This window comes from Hemibagrus wyckioides, linkage group LG20 (genome assembly GCF_019097595.1).
Source record: "Hemibagrus wyckioides isolate EC202008001 linkage group LG20, SWU_Hwy_1.0, whole genome shotgun sequence".
Classification (NCBI taxonomy): Eukaryota; Metazoa; Chordata; class Actinopteri; order Siluriformes; family Bagridae; genus Hemibagrus; species Hemibagrus wyckioides.
The window spans coordinates 5682748-5699173 of NC_080729.1; the positions used below are offsets into that span (position 1 = coordinate 5682748).

General features: G+C 39.5%; 5 non-coding genes across 5 annotated transcripts; 2 read left to right on the plus strand and 3 right to left on the minus strand.

The window, feature by feature from the left end:
- Positions 1–928: 928 nt before the first annotated feature.
- trnat-agu (transfer RNA threonine (anticodon AGU)) lies at positions 929–1002 on the minus strand. The gene has a single exon. It is a non-coding gene; the product is annotated as a tRNA-Thr (tRNA).
- An 806-nt stretch (positions 1003–1808) lies between these two features.
- trnat-agu (transfer RNA threonine (anticodon AGU)) lies at positions 1809–1882 on the minus strand. Its single transcript has one exon. It is a non-coding gene; the product is annotated as a tRNA-Thr (tRNA).
- A 1439-nt stretch (positions 1883–3321) lies between these two features.
- trnat-agu (transfer RNA threonine (anticodon AGU)) lies at positions 3322–3395 on the minus strand. The gene has a single exon. It is a non-coding gene; the product is annotated as a tRNA-Thr (tRNA).
- A 4470-nt stretch (positions 3396–7865) lies between these two features.
- On the plus strand, positions 7866–7984 carry LOC131342091 (5S ribosomal RNA). Its single transcript, XR_009202963.1, has one exon. It is a non-coding gene; the product is annotated as a 5S ribosomal RNA (ribosomal RNA).
- A 3995-nt stretch (positions 7985–11979) lies between these two features.
- LOC131342089 (5S ribosomal RNA) lies at positions 11980–12098 on the plus strand. The gene has a single exon (XR_009202961.1). It is a non-coding gene; the product is annotated as a 5S ribosomal RNA (ribosomal RNA).
- Positions 12099–16426: the final 4328 nt, after the last annotated feature.

Consider the following 16426-nt stretch of genomic DNA (forward strand, 5'->3'; position numbering starts at 1 on the left):
ACAAAGGCAGTTCTTGGGTAGAACACCTAACGTGTCCAGGTCAGATCCATTGAAGCAAGGGTAAGACTAGGGCATAAATCTTTAGTGTAATACTTTCTAAAGCAACAGGAGGCGAGTGATGAAATAAAATGCAGAATATAACACAGTAGTAGTTATCAGGATTGCATCTTAGCACTGTTATGAGCTGTAGTAAGGTTCTCTTTTCTAAACCCATGTTCATGAGTAGTTATTGGTAAAGAGATAATATCATGGCCGCTTGAGTTGACATTTGAACCCACGGTGGGGTTGGTGCACAAAATAGACAATTATTTAAACCCCATTTGCACTTTTTCTCAATTTTAAAGTGGAAGATTTGATTAATATATTATGGTCGAGTTCTCCTGAAGTACACTTATGTTGAGACACACTAATTTCCAAAAGCTCATTTAAACTTAACAGGGACTGATAACATCTCAGAATGTCCCTTCATGTGGCCTTTTTCTAACTTGAGGAGAATTGAAATCCACTATAACAATAAAATTTTGAAATTATAATGGAATATGATCTTTTTAAAACCCTTCTGGGATTAGCTCAGAGGTTTGATGCGAGTGCTTCAGGACTCATCCAGGAGGGCTTTCTAATCGGGATACAGACTTCCCTTCAAAGAGCTGCTTATTATTTTGTTTTGAGTCTTCACTAATTGGTGAGCGTGAAAGATGCCCAAGCATTTCTACTGTTCAGAATTTTCAAGTCCAAAATGAAACACAAATTACAGAAAACAGCAAGTGTCTGATCTTAATGTTATTTTTTATTTTGATGCTGCTGCAGCATTTTACAAAGCATTTAAATAAAACTCTAGTAGCATCACTATTTATAATTTAGTTATGAGGTCTGCGTTAATCCTAGCACTTACAAATTACTATTAGAATAGGAGCTTGTTTGAAGTTATAGGCACTGCTGGGATTCGAACCCAGGATCTCCTGTTTACTAGACAGGCGCTTTAACCAACTAAGCCACAGCACCACAGGCTCCTGTGCGCTGTTGTACCTTTCCACCGATCCTCTTACCAAGTTAGTAGTTAAACATGATTTAGCTAACTAAGTCACATTTCCATGCTCTTTAGTGAGTAATCCCTTTTTTTTAGCTTTCCTCCTCAGGCAGGTTTTCTATGTTGCCACCTGTTTGCCCTCATCAGGGGTACAGTTGCATCAGGGTTCAAATGTTGCTGCAGGAAAATAAGTCACTTTGAGCAGCGAAGACCTTCAGTCATCTTATACATGAAGGGAGACTAATGTTTTTTCACATGACTAAAGTTAGACAGCATTTACATTTTGGCAAACGCCCTTATCCAGAACGACTTTTATCACCTTTTTTTTAAATACAGCTGAGCAATTGAGTGTTAAAGGAGAAGTTCACTTCCAGAACAAAAATCTATAAATAATTGACTCACCCCCTTGTCATCCAAGATGTTCATGTCTTTCTCTCTTCAGTAGATAAGAGAAAGCTAGATAAGTTAAGCTAGATAAGAGCCTTCTTCCTTGGCTGGGATCATTTAGAGCTCTTTGAAGCTGCATTTAAACTGCATTTTGGAAGCTTGAACTCAGGGGCACCATTGAAGTCCACTACATGGACAAAACAACATCACTTCTTTTACGACTGAAGAAAGAAAGACATGAACATCTTGAATAACAAGAGGGTGAGTAAATTTGTAGATTTTTCTTCTGGTAGTGAACTTCTCCTTTAAGGGCCCAGCAGCATGCCCATGCTTCCACAGAAAAAGTCCTAGTGTTCCAGAGAAAAGCAACCTGTCTGACCAGGCACACACATCAAGGCACTGCTGGGATTCGAACCCAGGAGCTCCTGTTTACTAGACAGGCGCTTTAACCAACTAAGCCACAGCGCCCAATAAATTGCGCCACTTACATAGTGAAATTAAAATAAACAATCGCAAAACTGGTGTTTTGACAGAGTGAACTTAATTCAGGGGCACTGGCCATTTTGTATAACTCCTTACAAACCTTTGAGAGAAACTCAACTTGCCTGAAGAGACATGGTTTCAAAGGCACTGCTGATTTTCAAAGGCAGGATCTCTTATTTGCTACATAGAAGCCTAAGCTGCAGCAACAAAATACTTAGATGATTATCTCACATTTCCACTGTACCTCTGAACAGACTAGTTCTGCATGTTACTACTTGTTATTATCCTTTTTATGGAAAAATATAAATTGCTGTATTAATCCTATTACAATTGAAATGGTGAGACTCAGACAATATGTATTTTTGCCCAAACAATTATTGTCCTTGACCAAACCTAATAATTACGAGTGCGTTGACAGACTTGCATTGTATTACCTTTCCCGCCCGAACCTTATAGTGTGTCCCAAAATTCTCCATACATAGGAGAAATTAACATTTTTTTAAAATGAAAATGTCTTACAAAACATAATTAATTAATTTATATTGTCTGTATTTGAAGAGCAATTACATGCATAACAGCATATGTGTAAACACAATCTCATCATGAATGGGTGAGATGACACAGTGTGTGTTTGCAATGAAATAGCAATCATGTCCATTTATGGAAACTTTTGGAACAACCTGTTGTACTTACAACTCTTTACAGATCTACCGAGCCTACCAATCCAAAGAGATGCAACTGACTATACCAGTTCCACCTGTTACCACTTTTTATTGTCCTCTATATGAATAAATATGAAGTTAGGACCTAGGACAATCAAAATGTCAGGACCTGCATTGACATTGTAGATTTGGCCAAAGTATTTTGTCACATTGCTTATTAAACTAAGATTCAAGATTCATAGAACTTTATTAATCCCAGGGGGAAATTATTTAAAAAGAGCATAATTTTATATTTTATAACTATACTTAGTTCTTAGAAATGAGTTGTGTTTAGTTACATTTATCACCTTGGACATCAGGGAGCTCTGCATGGGCATAGTCTATTTTATATTAGTCCTAGTACATCCCATAGAAAAGGAGCTTGTTTTGAAGATGTAAGATTCAAACACAGGATCTCCTCTTGACTAGACAGGCGTCAAGTACAGTGTGTTCTAGCAAACAAGACACTTTTACGGAGATGTCCGGTTTTTTTTTTGCATGTCATGCTGCTCATCAAGGAGTTCTGCAGGGGAATTTTAGTACTTACTAGTTTCAGTAGTCTCAACAAACTGTGGTGTTAACTATAAACTCCCCCTTCTCTAGCTTTTAACTCAGTTTTCTTTAGCTCAGTTAATGTAGCTTTTTGTAAGCTTCATTGTGTTCTAACGGCACACAAGACATGAGGTATCTGCGTTATATTATTCTAGAGAAAAGTCTTATAGAAGGCACTGCTGGGATTCGAACCCAGGATCTCCTGTTTACTAGACAGGCGCTTTAACCAACTAAGCCACAGCGCCACTATGACTAGGGTTTACGTTTTCTTGAAGCCATGAAGACCTGCAGCCCTGAAAAGCAGCACAGTTTAGACAGCATGTACTTTTACATAAACATCAGCCATTCTAGACTAGTCCTAATAATTAAAAAAAAAGTATTGCTTGTCTGCCTTTACATGCACATTAACTTTAATGACATCCTATTCGTTATCCATATGGTTTAATATGGAGTTGGCCCGCTCTTTGCAGCTATAACAGCTTCAACTCTCCTTGGGCGGCTTCCCACAAGATTTAGTGTGTAAGTGTGTTTATGGGAATTTTTGACCATTGCTCTAGAAGGTCAGGCACTGATATTAGACCAGAAGGCCTGGCTCGCAGTCTACACTCTAATTCATCCCAAAGATTTTCTGTTGGGTTAAGATCAGGACTGTATGCAGGCCAATCAAGTTCCTCCACACCAAACTCAGTCATTCATGTCTTTATGGACCTTGCTTTGTGCACTGGTCTGCAGTCATGTTGGAACAGGTAGGGGCCATTCCCAAACTGTTCCAACAAAGTTAAGACCATGAAATTGTCCAAAATGTCTTGGTATGCTGAAGTTCCTTTCACTGGAACTAAGGGGCCAAGCCCAAACCCTGAAAAACAACCTCACACTATAAATATAGTGTATATAATATATCCCCCAAAGCTTTGCATTGCACTCGGAAATGTAAGGCTTGGATGCAGCTCCTTGGCCATGAAAACCCATTCCATGGAGCTCTCTACACACTGATCTTGAGCTAATCTGAAGGCCACACAAAGTCTGTAGCTATTGAAAATCAAAAGTGAGTACACCCCTAAGTGGAAATTTGGACATTTCCACTTAGGGGTGTACTCACTTTTGTTGCCAACGGTTTAGACATTAACGGCTGTGTGTTGAGTTGGGACAGCAAATTTACACTGTTATACAGGCTGTACACTCACTAATTTACACTGTAGCAGTGTCATTTCTTCAGTGTTGTCACATGAAAAGATATAATAAAATATTTACAAAAATGTGAGGGGTGTACTCATTTGTGAGATACTGTACTATATATATATGCATTCATGTTAACATGAGAATGATTATACCTACCTGTAAGGAAAGAATGAAGCCAACTTCCTCTACACTATACTGTCATACTTTCAAAAAAATTCTTTTAACCTTTTTAAAGATGTACAGGACAATGGCATTTTTCCTTTTTATCTAAACGTTTCAAATCATTACATTAAAAATAAACCAGAGATGCTTGCTGGACCTTGCTAACCTGGCCATTGTTCTGGATATGCAAAGAACACCAATCCACTGTAAGGTAAGGAATGTAAATAAAAGTAAATAAATACAAATAAATTAAAATAAATGCTCCAACTTCCCCTAACAACATATGAATGATATCTGAGACTTCCACAGTGCCTCGTCTGAGTGAAGATAACAGACAGACCCGAGCATCTCAACGGTGCGTACAGAGAGACCTAACATATCCGGCAGGTAAGGAATGTAAAAAATAAATCAACATGAATAAAATAAAAGCTCCAGCTTCTCTGTCTGTATTCCACAGGTATCGTCTGAGTGCCTCACTGAAGCTGCACTCTCAAATAGTTCAGAGAGAGACCTAACACATCAAATACTGAGATAAGTGAAATAAAGCAATTTTATATTGACCTTGTCTGTGTGTGTGTTTGTCATGTAATCGATATTAATGTGTAATGTAGTGAGAGCGTCACATCTCGGACTAATAGAATCACCTTCCGGGTCTTCATTTTGCTATCAACTTTCTTGTGTACTCTCTTGATCTGAATAAATGACTGTTTCTATGTAGCCAATTATTATTATTATTATTATTATTATTATTATTATTTCTTACCAGTCTGTATCTTTTCTAAACCATATTGTCCTAAGAAGCAAAACTTCAATTCATTAAATAAACGTGTCTCTTATATCCATGGTGGGAGTTGTGGTTAATTTATTTTGATGTAACCTTTACATACACTACTCACAAAAAGTTAAGGATATTTGGCTTTTGGGTGAAATTTATGGAAAATGTAAAACGTTCACGGTACAGCGATATTATATCATGAAAGTAGAGCATTTAAGTAGAAGCATGCAATGGTGATTTCTTCATCTCAAACAATTTATTGAAACAAAAGCCAACAACAGTGGTGGGTATACCACAACAAAAAATGTCAATGTCTCAATAATTTGTCATGTGCCCTTGACCATCAATTCCAGCTTGACCACGACGTCTCATGCTGTTCACGAATCGACTTATTGTCTGCTGAGGCATGGCATTCCACTCTTCTTGAAGGGCGGCCCTCAGGTCATTGAGGTTCTGGGGTGCAGGGTTACGAGCCTCTACATGGCGACTCTGCCGATCCCATAGGTTTTCTATGGGATTCAGGTCTGGAGAAAGTTCAGGCCACTCCATTTGAGGTACCCCAGCCTCCAGCAGCCGTTCCCTAATGATGCGACCTTGATGAACTGGAGCATTGTCGTCCATGAAGATGAAATTAGGCCTGTGTTGTTCATGCAGGGGCACAATGACTGGATTAATGATGTTATTCATGTAGTATTGGTTTGTCACTGTACCATTCACAAGATATAGGGCAGTTCTGTATTGAGTAGACACACCTGCCCAGACTGTAACACCACCACCACCAGTGGCTGACGCATAGCGCTCTCTTTGATGTCTCCAACATCGTTGGCGGCCATCATTTCTGCTCAACGTGAATCGACTTTCATCAGAGAACAGCACTGAGGCCCACTGGTCCCTCATCCAGCAATGCTCCCTGGCCCATGCAAGATGATGCAGGTCGTCTAGCACGCAGACCACGCTGATGTAAACGGTTTTGAGTGGTCTGATGTGACACTTGGGTGCCTCTCACCTCCCTTAAATGTGCCTGGAGTTGAGTGGCATTCATCATCTGGTTCCACAGGGCACTGTTCACAATGAAGCGGTCATCAAGGTGGGATGTGGCCAAAGGACGTCCACTTCTATGCCTTTCTGTGACTCTTCCAGTCTCTCTGTATCTCTGTCGCAACCTGCTGATGACACTCTGTGACACTCTAAGCTCAGTGGCCACTTCCCTCTGAGAACATCCTGTTTGAAGCCTCGCAATGGCGAGGTACTGTTGATCAATTGTTAGCTGTGGTCTTGGTCTCATGATGTCAAAATATGAACGGTATGATGAAGAGGACTGTTTAAATACCAATTCTAACCAAAAAATTTATTGGTCGATTCATGGATCAAACACCAGTTGTGAATTTTGCCGTTAAGCACCTTGTTAGAGAGCAGCAAGTTATGCAAAAAGTACTGAAACAATGATCCTTTGGACATGTGCATTAAAACGTGTAAAGAAGGTCAAACTAAGTTCACCTGTAAAAGTTATTAGTGCACTTTAGGTGCATCCTGAAATTTCACCCGAAAGCCGAATATCCTTAACTTCTTGTGAGTAGTGTAGATCTTAATATAGAAGACGAATGACAATCACTACACACACGCACATTCCTTTACTATTTTATTATTCTATTTATATTCTCTTTTGCCAAAAAGTTATTTATTCTGGATGGTGCATAATGTAAGAAATACAAAATGTCTTATAAAGAGAGAGACCAAGAGCGCAATCGCTCGCATTGGAAGTTTGCGCAAGCCGGCCCCACTCTCCAGTTCAGCTGGTGGCGGCAATGAGTCCAACTCCTGAACAAAGAATAAGAGAGCAGACATGTGGATCTTGTAGTTCTTGCAGGTTTGTTCAGATTATGTACAGTGTTCTTTATTTCTAGATATGTTGTGAAGTTTTCAATTCAAGCACATGTGTAAAATCCCCTTTGATAGAGTCGTTCAGCAAATGCAGTAAACGCAGAGAGAGAGAGAGAGAGCGGACACACTCACGCACTCTCACTCGCTCGCGTTGGAAGTTTGCGCAAGCCGTCCCCACTCTCCAGTTCAGCTGGTGGCGGTAATGAGTCCAACTCCTGAACAAAGAATAAGAGAGCAGACATGTGGATCTTGTAGTTGTTGCGGTATTTAAATGTTTGCTCTGAATTGTTTTTAACGAAGTAATAATCGAAGCAAGAAAAGTGTTTGTGGATGAAGTGGTAATAGCCTGTTCACAGTCCCCTTACTTTGTCTCGCAGTAATCTGATGTCTTATGTGAAGTGTTTTTTTTTTGATGTGGCATGAAAATGAAGCAAGAATCTGCGATGCAGCGTGCAACATGCCGTTTTAAATATTTAGTGAAATTAAGCAGAGTAAGATGTGATTAAGTGTTAGTAATCCCAAGAGGTGGAGAGGCACGTATGTGTTGCAGGTGGTGAGACAAAAAGTTTGATATGGATGAAGAGGTTGTTCTCTCCACCCAACAGCAAATTAAGAAGCGAATGAGATGGTTTTTGGAGAAAAAAAAATAGAAAAAAAGAATAAAACGGTGTCATCCACATAGTACACTATAAAGAGCCCTTACTGAAAGCGCTTTCTCGCTTACGGCCATACCACCCTGAGAACGCCCGATCTCGTCCGATCTCGGAAGCTAAGCAGGGTCGGGCCTGGTTAGTACTTGGATGGGAGACCGCCTGGGAATACCAGGTGCTGTAAGCTTTTTCACCGTCAGAAGTCTCTAGTGCAACTTTTCAAACTCAAAAACACCTTCACCTTGCGTTCATTTATTACTACACAGAGATCACACGCAGAGACACATCTGAAAAAATCAACAAGCAATCAATCAACTCGAAATAAATTCATGCTCAAATCACAGAATTATCCCCACCTTATTTATTTTGCAATTTATTCGTGTCTTCATTCATTCATTCATTCATTCATTCATTCATTCATTCATTGAATCAATCAATCAATCAAACAATCAATCACTCGCATATTCCTTATACATTTTTTTTACTCTATTTTCTTATTAAGGAACTTTGTTTTGCCATAACGTTATTTATTTCGGAGGGTGTATGTTTCCAGAATGGACGGACTTCTCGTAGCAGATATCATAGTCACATTTCTTGATGATACCAATCTCGTGATTATTCTTTTATTCATGAATTTCGATATTATTATTTTTTCTTACTACTACTACTACTACTACTACTACTACTATTACTACTACTACTGTAAGTAGCAGTCGTAGTTGTAGCATTTGCACTTAAAATATGTGCGTCTTAGATGCTCGAACAAACAACTGGATGTTGCAGGTTTGTTCAGATTATGTTCAGTGTTCTTTATTTCTAGATATGTTCTGAAGTTTCCAATTCAAGCACTTGTGTAAAATCCCCTTTGATAGACTCGTTTAGGAAATGCTGTAAACGCAGAGAGAGAGAGAGAGAGAGAGAGAGAGAGAGAGAGAGAGAGAGAGAGAGAGCGGACACACTCACGCACTCTCACTCGCTCGCGTTGGATGTTTGCGCAAGCCGGCCCCACTCTCCAGTTCAGCTGGTGGCGGTAATGAGTCCAACTCCTGAACAAAGAATAAGAGAGCAGACATGTGGATCTTGTAGTTGTTGCGGTATTTAAATCTTTGCTCTGAATTGTTTTCAACGAAGTAATAATCAGAGGTGGACGAAGTACACAACTTCCTTACTTGAGTGAAAGTACAAATACTACTGGTCAAACATTACTCCATTACAAGTAAAAGTTGTAAAGACAGATTTTTACTTAAGTAAAAGTACAGAAGTACTTGTTTTTAAAAGTACTTGTTATCAAAAGTAAATGTCAACGCATTGTTTTATTATTGTTGCATTGTTGTATGCAATACTTTCTGTGGAATTAAGAGCTTTTAGAATGTTACAAAACCTATAGAAATTAAACAACTGAACTGACAAAAAAAGACAGGTATAATCATTTATTTTTAATTTAACACTCCTACCACCCACAACAAAAAAGTACCGGTACATCTCAAGAATTAGAATATCACGAAAAAGGTCAATATTTTTTGTCGCTCAGTTCAGAAAGTGAAACCCATATATTATATAGATTCCTCACACATAGTGAAATATTTCAAGCCTTTATTTCTTGAAATTGTGATGATTATGGCTTACAGATAAGGAAAACCCAAAATTCTGTGTCTCAGAAAATTAGAATATTACATAAGATCAATAAAAAAAGGATATTTCAAAGAGAAATGTCAGACTTCTGAAAAGTATGTTCGTTTCTATGCACTCAATACTTGGTTGGGCCTCCTTTTGCATCAATGCGGCATGGCATGGAGGCACTCAGCCTGTGGCACTGCTCAGGTGTAATGGAAGCCCAGGTTGCTTTGATAGTGGCCTTCAGGTCATCTGCATTGTTGGGTCTGGTGTCTCTCATCTTCCTCTTGAGGAAGACTCTCTATGGGGTTCAGGTCAGGTGAATTTGTTGGCCAATCAAGCACAGTAACACCATGGTCATTGAACCAGCTTATGGTACCTTTAGCAGTGTGGGCAGGTGCCAAGTCCTGCTGGAAAATAAACTCAGCATCTCCATAAAGCTTGTCAGCAGAAGGAAGCATGAAGTGCTCTAAGATTTCCTGGTAGATGGCTGCGTTGACTGTGGACTTCAGAAAACACAGTGGACCAACACCAGCAGATAACATGGCAACCCAAATCACTGACTGTGGACACTTCACACTGGACTTCAAGCAACATGGATTCTGTGCCTCTCCACTCTTACTCCAGACTCTGGGACATTGATTTCCAAATGAAATGCAAAACTTAATTTCATCTGAAAGAGGACTTTGGACCACTGAGCAACAGTCCAGTTCTTTTTCTCCACAGCCCAGGTAAGATGCTTCTGACGTTGTCTCTGGTTCAGGAGTGGCTTGACACGAGGAATGCGACATTTGTAGGCCATGTCTAGGATTCGTCTTAAGCTCCCCCAAATTCTTGAATGGATTTTGCCTGACAATCCTCTCAAGGTTATCCCTTTTGCTGGTGCACCTTCTCCTACCACACTTTTTCATTCCACTCAACTTTCTGTGAATATGCTTGGATACAGCACTCTGTGAACAACCAGCATCTTTAGCAATGACCTTTTGTGGCTTCCCCTCCTTGTGGAGGGAGTCATTGACTGTCTTCTGGAAAACTGTCAAGTCAGCAGTCTTCCCCATGATTGTGTAGCCTACTGACCCAGACTGAGAGACCATTTAAAAGCTCAGGAAACCTTTGCAGGTCTTTTGAGGTAATTAGCTGTTTAGGGTGCGACACCATGACTTTCCAATATTGAACTTCTAATTCTCTGAGACACAGAATTTTTGGTTTTCCTTATCTGTAAGCCATAATCATCACAATTTCAAGAAATAAAGGCTTGAAATATTTCACTCTATGTGTAATGAATCTATATAATATATGGGTTTCACTTTCTGAACTGAGTGACAAAAAATATTGACCTTTTTCATTATATTCTAAATTTTGAGATGTACCTGTACACATCTATGTGTATCCACTCATGAACATTTCAATCAAATGGTCTGTAAATGAAGACAGAAAAAAAATCTAACCTGCTTTAAAACCCAGCTACACAACTGTAGCTGTACAACCACCCAACAGCAACACTGCTTTAACAAAGAGTTATATATATTTCCACAATTCATTTACATTGTTTTCATATGCATTTACACCATTGTCCAGGATCCTTCCTCCTGTGTGCAATGCGTTGTGGGCAATATTATCCATTAGCGTGTGCATTGTTCTGCACTTTGAATTTCTACCGGAAGTAGTAGACCATCCAGGAATTTTTGGAATACTCTTTTCAGTATACTACGATTTGGGGCATACTAATTCTATTTTTGAATACCATTTAGGACACATCGTATGAGAATTTGGACACAGCATACGTTTTTGTGTGTTAACTAACATCATTACCAATGCGTTGGTGGTGTATAATATACAAAGCATATATTCGTTCATTTTGTCAGCAATTGAGTTCAAAAAATTATGGAAAACCACTGAACTTTACAAGACGTGACGCTACAAGAGTGAAAAAAAAAATCATCCTATGATAAATGTAACTACTTTCTACTCAATGACCTTGACAGAAATGTAGTGGAGTAAAAAGTAGAGTATTTGTCTTTCAAATGTAGTGAAGTTAAAGTAAAAAGTATCCAGAAAAAATAATACTCAAGTAAAGTACAGATACTCAAAAAGTGTACTTAAGTACAGTACTCAAGTAAATGTACTTCTTTACTGTCCACCTCTGGTAATAATTGAAGCAAGAAAAGTGTTTGTGGATGAAGTGGTAATAGCCTGTTCACAGTCCCCTTACTTTGTCTCGCAGCAATCTGATGTCCTATGTGAAGTGTTTTTTTTTTTTTTGATGTGGCATGAAAATGAAGCAAGAATCTGCGATGCAGCGTGCAACATGCCGTTTTAAATATTTAGTGAAATTAAGCAGAGTAAGATGTGATTAAGTGTTAGTAATCCCAAGAGGTGGAGAGGCACGTATGTGTTGCAGGTGGTGAGACAGAAAGTTTGATATGGATGAAGAGGTTGTTCTCTCCACCCAACAGCAAATTAAGAAGCGAATGAGATGGTTTTTTGGAAAAAAAAATAGAAAAAAAGAATAAAACGGTGTCATCCACATAGTACACTATAAAGAGCTGTTACTGAAACAGCTCTCTCGCTTGCGGCCATACCACCCTGAGAACGCCCGATCTCGTCCGATCTCGGAAGCTAAGTAGGGTCGGGCCTGGTTAATACTTGGATGGGAGACCACCTGGGAATACCAGGTGCTGTAAGCTTTTTCACCGTCAGAAGTCTCTAGTGCATCTTTTCAAACTCAAAAACACCTTCACCTTGCGTTCATTTATTACTACACAGAGATCACACGCAGAGACACATCTGAAAAAATCAACAAGCAATCAATCAACTCAATCAAACAAATAACAGAATTAACCACACCTTAATTATTTTGCAATTTATTCGTGTCTTCATTCATTCATTCATTCATTCATTCATTCATTCATTCATTCATTCATTCATTCATTCAATCAATCACTCACTCACTCGCATATTCCTTATAAAATTTTTTTTTTACTCTCTTTTCTTATTGAGAAACTTTGTTTTGCCATAAGGTTATTTATTTCGGAGGGTGTATGTTTCCAGAATGGACAGACTTGTCGTAGCAGATATGATAGTCACATTTCTTGATGATACCAATCTCATGATTATTCTTTTATTCATGAATTTCGAAAAAAAAAAATTTTCTTACTACTACTACTACTACTACTACTGTAAGTAGCATTCGTAGTTGTAGCATTTGCATTTATAATATGTGCGTCTTAGATGCTCGAACAAACAACTGGATGTTGCAGGTTTGTTCAGATTATGTACAGTGTTCTTTATTTCTAGATATGTTCTGAAGTTTCCAATTCAAGCACATGTGTAAAATTCCCTTTGATAGAGTCGTTCAGCAAATGCTGTAAATGCAGAGAGAGAGAGAGAGAGAGAGAGAGAGAGAGACAGAGAGAGAGACAGAGAGACAGAGAATTGAATTTGAAAAAACTTTTATTTACATCTTCTCAGTGAATACCAATAAATAGAGAAAAATGTCATTTAAAGGATGGGGTTAAAAGGTAAATAAATAAATAAATAAATAAATAAATAAATAAATAAATAAATAATTAATTAAGACAGCGTATGTGCAAATTGCAGTTTTTCATTGACAACACAACACAGGGCTCCTCTACAACACCAGGTTTTCTCAAACACAGACAGGTTCTTTGTTTTTTTATAGAACACAAAGTCAATCAGAATCCTGGACTTTATGAGTGCTGTAGTGACCATTACAACATTGCGACAGCCATTTTGTTCAACCTGGTGCTTTCGACTGATGTAAATGCCCATTTTCGCTTGCCCCAGTACAAAGTTTAAAAGCTGGCATCGAGCTCGTCTTTTGCGTGTGTACCTAAAACCAAGAATAAATACTTTTAGTGAAAACTTTTCATTAAAAACACTAAAAATATTCTGTAAAACGGTAAAAAGAGACTGTAGTCTGGGACATTCTGTAAAAGCATGAAAGAAGTCAAAGTCTCTCTTTGATTACAGAAGGGACACGAGTGGCTAGCCTGGGGACAGAGAACAGAGATAAAAGCATTGACCGCAACAATACCATGTAAAATTCTCCATTGTAAATCCCCAGTTCTTTTCGGCAATGGTGGCTTATAGAGTGACCTCCACTCTGGACGCTCTTCCTCACTCAAACCGAGGACAGTGCGCCAGGGTGTGTCCACTCTCCCCCTGAGCGACCGCATATTAAAAGCTTTGACACATGCTTTATAAAACGTTTTCCCAGTCACATTAAAAAAGTTCATGTTTGTGATATTTTTACAGTCCAAAAAGTGACCAGTGCCTTCCTGTCCACAGTCCACAGACAGTGCAAGTTCAGGAAACGGGTCCTCTGAGTCGGGGCTTTCAGTTCCACTAGAGTAGTCCATGAGCATTTCCCTCTCCTCACGCGAGATGACCAGAGTCCACTTTCGCAGCAGCTGGCTCACCACCCTCTTTGACCTCACACCTAGCTGAGCAGCTACTCCATCAACGTTCTGTAGGTGAGGCCCAGCAACGTCCACCAGGTGTTTGAGGGTGGTGACACCAGACGCGAGGAGAGACTGCGACAGTGAAGAGTCCCCGACGTCCAGGCGTGCCCCGTATACCAGAGGCTCTTGAAGTAGCCAGTGAAGAGAGTCTGTGGCTGTGGTTCTTTGTACCCTAAAAAGTCTCCAGATTCTGAACAAGTTATGATAAAAAGCAGGCAGTCTTGCAGTGTTCAGTCTCTCTGGATTCATTAAAAAGAGTGCTTTGTCCATTCTCATCTGCCCAAAAGATCTTAAAATGGCACTGGACACTTGTTTCCAGCTAAAAAACTTTGAGCCACATAAAAACTTCTGTAAAAACTGTAAACGAAAGGTTGCAGTTCTGCTCTGTAAATGTATAAGACCTTGCCCACCCTCCTCTTTGGGTAAGTATAAAATGCTGCGTGGCACCCAGTGCAACTTATCCCAAAAAAAGTCTAACAAAATCGACTGGATTTTCATTAAAAGTTCTGTAGGAGGGTCTATGCAGGCTATTTTATGCCACAGAGACGATCCTACCAGATTGTTAATAATTAGCGTTCGCCCCCTGTAAGACATTTTAGGCACCAGCCACTTCCACTTTTCTAGGCGACCAGTTACTTTTTCAATGACCCCTTCCCAGTTTCTCTGTGCGAACAAGTCATTACCCAGGTACACGCCTAGATACTTAAAGCCTTCGCTTTTCCAACTTAGGCCTCCGGGGAGTTTAGGTACCTCGCCTACCCACTGGCCGACTAAAACAGCCTCGCTCTTAGACCAATTTACCTTTGCAGAAGAAACCGCTCCAAAGTCCTTGGACACCCTGTGTAACATGTCTATATCACTCTGACTGTCGACCATTATTACAACATCATCTGCGTAGGCCGACAGGCGGATAGCGTTCGGACAGTCAGGGATTAAGATACCTTTCAGCTTAGCTCTTAGCGTATTCAGAAAGGGTTCAATGGCCAGAGTGTAAAGCATCCCTGAGAGAGAGCAGCCCTGCCTTACCCCCCTACACACCTTAAACGGAGCACATAAGCCACCATTGAGTTTCAGTACACTTTCTATGTCACAGTATAGAATTTGTACTTTGGAAATAAAATCTGAGCTAAAACCAAAAGCATTAAGGGTTTTCCAAAGGAAGTTGTGTTCAACTCGATCGAAAGCTTTCTCTTGGTCTATGGAAATGAAACCCATATTCAGCCCAAAAAGTTTGGAGACACTGAAAATGTCTCGAACTAATGAGATGTTGTCAAATATGGACCTCCCGGGTATGCAGTAGGTTTGATCTGCGTTTAAAACCTCTTCCAGAACACTTCCCAGTCTTGTAGCTAAAACTTTAGACAGCATCTTGTAATCACTACAAAGCAATGAAACAGGTCTCCAGTTCTTTATGTCTGTCAGGTCCCCTTTTTTGGGTAAAAGAGTGAGGACTGCTCTCCTACAACTTAATGGTAGCAGTCCTCTTGTCAAGCTGTCGTTCAAAACCTCAAGTAAGTCATCCCTTAAAACATGCCAGAAAGACTTATAAAACTCTGATGGAAGCCCGTCTATGCCAGGCGCTCTGCCACACTCCATACTCATTAATGCTTTGTGCAGCTCTGCTGATGTTATATCTGCACTCAGCTCTGTATTGGAGTCATGTGACACTCGGGGCAGGTCTTCTAAAAAACTCTGTTCTGTGGTGTGTTCTCTGTACTCACATTGATAGAGTTTTTCATAAAAACTAACCGCCCTTTTCCTAACGTCAGCTCTATCAGATAAAAGGTGTCCAGACTCAGAGCGCAGGCTGTGAATAAAATGTTTTTGTCCGTTCTTTTTTTCAAGGCTAAAAAACAACTTTGAGGGGGCGTCCATCTGGTTTGCGTTCTGGAATCGTGACCTTATTAATGCACCTTGTGCTTTAAACTCAAGGAGGTCCGATAACTTTTTCTTTTTGACTGTGAGGGTCTGAATATGGTTCTGGTTCTCTGTGGATTGTGCTAACAACTGAAGTTCTGTTATCTCATCTTCTAGTTGTTTCATAGACAGGCGCAAATCCCTTGTGACATTATAAGTGTACTGTTGACACAACTGTTTTATTTGAGCTTTCCCAAAATCCCACCAATGTTGCAGAGAAATAAAAGCACTTTTTTCTTTCCTAAAATTTCTCCAGAAAAAAGTAAAAATCTCTATAAAATGCTGGTCATTCAGTAAAACTGTTAAAATGCCAGTAAGAACTCTTTGGTTTAATACAATTTAAAACTGAAACACATAAAACCAAGCTGTGGTCTGAAAAACCAACTGGACTAATAACACAGCTTTTTATGGTGTTCATGTGATGCTTTGGAACATAAAACCTGTCTAACCTTGCTAATGATACCTTTCCATCAGCAGCATGAGCCCAGGTGTACTGTTTTTGAGATTTATGCATATTTCTCCAAACATCACTTAACTCGTGTTTTTCAACAGTGTGTAGGAGTCTTCTTCTTGAAGGCATGTGTGGCTCTATATGGTTGCAGTCACTGTTTTCT